The sequence below is a fragment of the Telmatherina bonti genome (assembly GCF_933228915.1).
Source record: "Telmatherina bonti genome assembly, chromosome: 13".
Classification (NCBI taxonomy): domain Eukaryota; kingdom Metazoa; phylum Chordata; class Actinopteri; order Atheriniformes; family Telmatherinidae; genus Telmatherina; species Telmatherina bonti.
In genome coordinates this window covers 19,926,544-19,932,543 of record NC_136611.1, presented here as the reverse complement: position 1 = coordinate 19,932,543, position 6,000 = coordinate 19,926,544, and the positions used below count along the sequence as shown (strand labels likewise).

At 38.1% G+C, this 6,000-nt stretch overlaps 1 protein-coding gene across 1 annotated transcript in view; it reads left to right on the top strand.

Annotated features, from left to right (window-relative positions):
• The first annotated feature begins 730 nt into the window (after positions 1 to 730).
• The window catches only part of coro1ca (coronin, actin binding protein, 1Ca), a 29,818-nt gene continuing 24,548 nt past the window's right edge, over positions 731 to 6,000 (top strand). Inside the window, exon 1 of the mRNA XM_079251884.1 lies at positions 731 to 849. The gene's annotated coding sequence lies outside the window, so the exon portion shown is untranslated. The remainder of the gene's footprint in view (positions 850 to 6,000) is intronic.

Below are 6,000 nucleotides of genomic sequence, written 5' to 3'. Positions count from 1 at the left end.
CTGCAGCTGTTTCCTGTTGTCAGATCTCTGCCTCAGTTTAGATTTGCAAAATATTGCCATCTTGTGGTGCTGTATTGTACTCGGGGTACAGAGTGTTCTTTCGAAAAAAAGAAAAAAAAAATCAAGTACAGTTTTAATATAATCATTTGATATCTGAAATAATTAGCACTTTCATGTTGTTGCTGCCTTACAGACCTTACTAATCACAAAAGTTAATTTTTTTCATAGGCATCAGAAGCAATCTTTAAAAGAAATCAAATACCATATTATCTAATAGTCTCTGCATCACCCTGATGTCATATTATGATTTTTCCTGGCATTAATTGCTTCCAAATGCTGGCAAATAACTCAGTAATTTTACTTTATCAGTCTAAGGCGAGAATATATATGCTGTTAATGAATTCATTGTCCAGTTATGTTTTTCTAACTAAATAAATAGTTCTAAATAAATACTAACAGTTTGCAAAATATTCAGATAATAGTTTCTAATGAAAACATAAAGAGGGCGCCTCAACCTAACAGCTCATTATTGAATGACTTCATGACACATTAATGATCATTTACAGCTAATGTTATCCTGGAAGGAAAAGTAAAGCCCTGCCCATTCATCCATAAAGTACACCTGATTGGCTTTAAGACCTTTCTGTCAAAGGTAGCCGATCCAAACGTGACTGGTTAAAAAAAAGCAATGGGGCGGGCTTGCGGGAGAGAGGGGAAAGAGCACACAGACCAGATTGTGTCAGCACAGCAGCGGCTCCAGCAGTGGGAAGAATAAATTGGGATACGCGTTGGGTTGTCTTGGATCTATCATTAGATTTTCGGGAGTATTTTTTATTTTCCTCTTAGAAGGTAGGTGGCTTATTACATATTTAGTGTATTTTGCCATCATACGTGGGTAAAAGAAGCTCTTTGTTTACCCACCCAACCACAGCAGTCCAGACACGAAAGTGCATGCGCTAGCTAAAATGAATCGGGATAGTCTGTAATGTCTACTGTTTCTCAGCTAGCATTAGCCTTCAATGGCAGTTATCTGGCAGAGTTAAGAAGTTCCTCATCTATAACCTTGTCGTTATTCCTCATCTATAAATGGAAATTTGTAATCAGTGTTTTTATTCCCTCCGTTATTGGATGGGCTTCACGGACAAGTCAGGAAGATGAAATGCGCTGTTGAACGTTATTGAGCGGGGTGGGGTAGCTAACCGTAGTGCGGCAGGAAAACTTATCTCCGATACATCCACATAGACGGAGGTGCAGTCAGCTCAACCGCGCCCTGGCCCATAGCATTATATTCAAACTGAACAATGGCTTATACACAGAAAATAGTCCACTAGTAAACACTTCCATTTTCGCAGAGCAAAGGTTACTGCTTAATAAAATTAAAATAAAGATTGAATATCGTAAATGTTCATTTATTGCGAGGTTCAGACTTGACCCAGTAACACACAGTGTTATGAAGGATAAAGGGAGGAAATGGTCCTTAGTATAGAAATCGTCACTGATTTCTTTGTGCCTTTCCCGGCTGCATTGATTAGTGCGTCCACGGCTGCCTCTGATTCTTAGGACATAACACGTGGAGTATTGTTTGTATGAAACACCACAAAACATGCATGTAGTAGTTGTTTTTGTTTTATCAATGACGGTGGCCGGAGAGACACAAATCCTCTTTAGAAATGTGGTTTCCAGTGAATGATAGGTGTTTAAAACTAGATCGTCAACAGCTTATTTTTAAAATCTGGTTCAATCATGCCCAAAACAAATCAAAATACTACATTAATTGTTGATTTGTTTGACTTATAAAGCAACTCATTTCTAAAATGCTTTCTTCTGTGAGGCCATGTTCGTTGTAAATAAAATGTCTGCTCAGTGAGGGATACAAGTGAGGGGAAGTACAATACTTGAATAAGCAAGGTTGCATAGGTTTATTCTATAATATGTTAGATGCATATTGCATTCAGTTATGGTCCAAAAAATGTAGTCTCCAATTTCAGTAGTTGAAACCCAGTAGTGAAGGACTGCATGTTTGAATTGACCCAACTATGAACAGGTAACCTCCCCTGTTAGATTTAAGTTTTGGCTTGATGTGGAGTAGTTTTTGGTGTGAGTTTTATAAAACAATCAAGTTAATGGAAATTGATCCACTGATTAATGTTGTAGGGAGATAATTAATTGTTCATTTGGCAGTCAGAAATGATCTCTTCAGTGAAGCACCAGAGTTGGATGAAGTCCCAAATAGTCATTTTGTGTGAATGCCACCATGGATACATTTGCTTGCTCATGACAATGGGGTAATTTGATTTGTAATGACTGTGGTTAGTGTGCTAAGAGGGCAACATTTCTTGCATATTTGACCCCTGTGGTGAAGTAGGTTACTCAGCCACACAAGTAATTGGCTGAAGAAGTTTTCCTCAGCAACTCTTTCTGGGGGTTGCTGAGCAGGTGAAGGCTGACGGAGTACCCTGGGTCAACAGTAGTACAGCTGTGTTTGGATTTTTCTTTTTAACCATTCCAGATGCATCATCCTGTGCTTGTGCTGCAGTAAAATGTCTTCACAAGTGTGCAGCCTGTCTGCATTTGACTTGGTGGACTAAGGAAATGGGTCAGGAAGCACAAGGAAACTAAGCTAAGTTGAGAGAGGGTGTTATTTTCAGTCAAGTGCTGCAGATAATGGACTGTGGTGAATTTTTTTTGTTTGTAATTTTCTTCTACGGTATTTTACATCCTGTGAAAAGAATTTTAGAATTTGTTCAGTTTGGCCTGCTTCCCCCCCCGAAAGTTTTCATTGTTTCAACATGTCCTGAGATTGTTCCCAGCCTTGTTGGTCTGAGATGTTATTTAAGACTCATCTTTCTCCCATTCAGTAAGAATGCAAATTCACAACTTAAAAATTGAGTGGATTTTGTTTTGGAAATGCTATGTAGTGTTAGGTTCCCAGTCGGACAACACAGAATTACGCTTTGGATTTTCTGCCACAATCTCCAGACATCTGCTGAAGTGGAGCTGTGTTTTTATGCATTACTCCTCGGGGAGGGGAAGTAGCTGATCAGGAAGAGGAGGCAACTGCTTTGCACTGTTTCCCCTCTTCTTTTAGACTACTATCAGATGGATTGGCATTTAGGAACACTAGTATAAAGGACCTGGGCAGAAACCTATTTACACAGCTTTTGATACAACTGTAACTTGATACATATACTTATAAAAATTAGAGCTTTTCCTGTTGTGATTAATTTGTATTATTTTAAAGCGATCCCTATTAAGTCAGGACTTAAGTAGATAAGCATTTTAAGATTTAGTCTTAAGGCTCATTACAGAAACTGAAGTACAGCTTAAATCATGTTCAGTAGGGATGTACCATCTGATGTACTTCATGATTCGATTATGATTCAGGGTGCTAGGATTCAATCATTAAATGACTACCTAGAATGTCAGTGCACCTCTTCTTTTACACATCCCTCAAGTTTCTCTGAAAAAATACATCAACATTCGTTGAAAAACTGGTGTCAAATGTCCATAGTAGTATCTAAAGATCAGATTGCATATTGCATGGTCATGGGGCTGGATATAGGTGAAGACAGCATCTTAACTCATTGTTGCAAAATATTGCTGATATTTGATTTCAGCAGTAGTCTGTGGTGTTGATTACAGGAAGGGGACTGAGGTGGCGTCTCAACTGGTCTTTGTGACAAAAGCCAATGGGCAGCAACTGTGGAGAGTGCTGAGGTGATGTCGTAGGAATGTGTTGCGGGGGAAGAGAGGTGGCATGGGTTGCAAAATGTGGGAAACAATTCTGTGACAATTGGTAAAAAAAAGTCACAGAAATTAAATTAATTACAGAACCCTCAATATGTATGTGAGCTCACTTTTGTGTGTGTGTGCGTGCGTGCGTGCGTGCGTGCGTGCGTGTGCGTGCGTGCGTGCGCGCAATGTGCATGTTTAGCAACAGGCAGACTAAACCCTTTTAAATTGTCAGCACTGGCACACTTATCATCACTGCTCTTAGGTCTTAACATAATCTTTATGTTTGTTGGTGTTTTTTTCTCTCAAATTATTGTCAGTCTCAGAGCATTGAAGTTTATTTGTGTTAATAAACATGTGATGTGTTTTCAATCTTGCTCTTAGACAACTGCATCATTACTGAAAATAAGCATGCGTTTACTCAGAACTCATGCTGTTTACAGCAAGGACTAATGCAGTCATTTGACATACGATTAATTACTCTGCACTTCAAAGCCAGATGTCAGCAGGCATTGGTAGCTTTATCAGTGTGATCCAGCTACCAACAGGACATTAACAGGAAAGCAGCAAAGTGAAATGAAGAACCAGCATTCAGAAGAAGTGTGAAATATAAGATGAAGTACTTTCATTGGCCTGATTTTTTTGTTTTGTGGAACTTGGATGCTTCATGAAGTCTCAAATAGTCCCTTTTCAAGGTAAAGGGGTCCAGATAAGACAGCCATGAGGTTGTGGTGAATGTCACAAATGAGACCAGGTTAATAAACATTGGCATTTTATGTTATTTCAAATCCACAAATTTTGGGTCATATTTGTATATTCTTGTATTGTAAAATGGGTCATTGATGAATTGTTGCAGATTTTTTCTTTTTAGTTTTACAAAATTCTATACACAGTCTGCTGACCTTTTGTATTTCTCATCATATCATCCTGGTTTGTGGCTAAAATTTATTGTTACATCATATGTCACTCAGCAGTTGCATCAGTGACAATTTTGCACTCCAACAAAAAGGAAAATTGAAAGCCTAAGAAGTGTCATTGACAAAAGTCAAGTCTTTTTGTGTGTATGGGCATTGCCCACTGCTTACAATGACCCATCCCTTTCAGCTTTCACAGTCAAAATAGAATATATGTTTAGACCTTGATATATTGTATATTATGGCAGCAGCTATCATCTTGTGTAAAGTCAAGTAGGTCAACATGTCTAATTGTTTTCCAGAGTTTCCACTCAGCACAAGTATCACCTGCTGTATTTTCATCAGGTTGAGGGAATAGAAAATATTAGCAGTTTAATAACACTATGCATGTGTCCCATCAATGAGATGCTGAAGTTCAAATGATTGTTGACAGAATGAGGTGGTTCATGCTGTATTTGGAGTGTGAACATGATTTATTGTGGCAAAGAAAGGCAGTCTTAAATGTCCCCTGTTTGAGGCAGAGCTGTTAAACATTTCCCCCTTAGAAGGTAATTATTTGGGATGGGTTTTTTTTATTTGTTTTACAAAATATCAGTAGAAATTTGACATGTTCTTGAGAAGTGGTTCCCTCTAAGTATTTATCTACTGAGATGAATCTTGGAGCAAATGGTGCCTGCTCCTACTATAATAAATGTAAAAGGGGTGGCATTCTGCCATAATGGCTAAACTTGATCACTTAATAAACTGATTTTGAACTGTTGTTCTTTGCAATGTTGGAGTTAACCAAAATTTCCCTGGTTTGATGGAAGGCAGCAGTCGGCATTGTCAGTAAAGTTGATTTTTTTTTAATAGAAATCCTTTAAGTTTTGGAACAATTTATTTTCATCTTAAAAACTTTTTAGATATTGGATTTTACAGAGTCCAAGTGATCAGAGTGCAATGATGGTTTTAAATGGACTCATTCACTCGGTAATCTCGCTGTTTAGCTCAAAATGCAAATCTCTTTATTTTCTGAATGGCAGCATTTGAGAAAAGCTTATGGCGACAGTTGAATGTAGACTGCAAGTGCAATTTAAAGTAGCCACAGCCAGAACTAGACACCACAACAGAGATACAATCTGCACCAGTAAAGGACTGAATCCCATTTCAACTGTCAGTTGAAAACATCACAAATATACTTTCAGATACTCCAGTGGATCCTTGTGAAATGGAAAATGAAAATTATGAAAAGACTTAAAGAAAGTCAGATCTTCAGTTTGCTCAACATGTTCAACGTCTTCTACTGATGTGGGTGTGATAAACATAACTAGACTACCAGTCCATTTTAAAGCAGAGATATTGGGTAAGAGTTGGG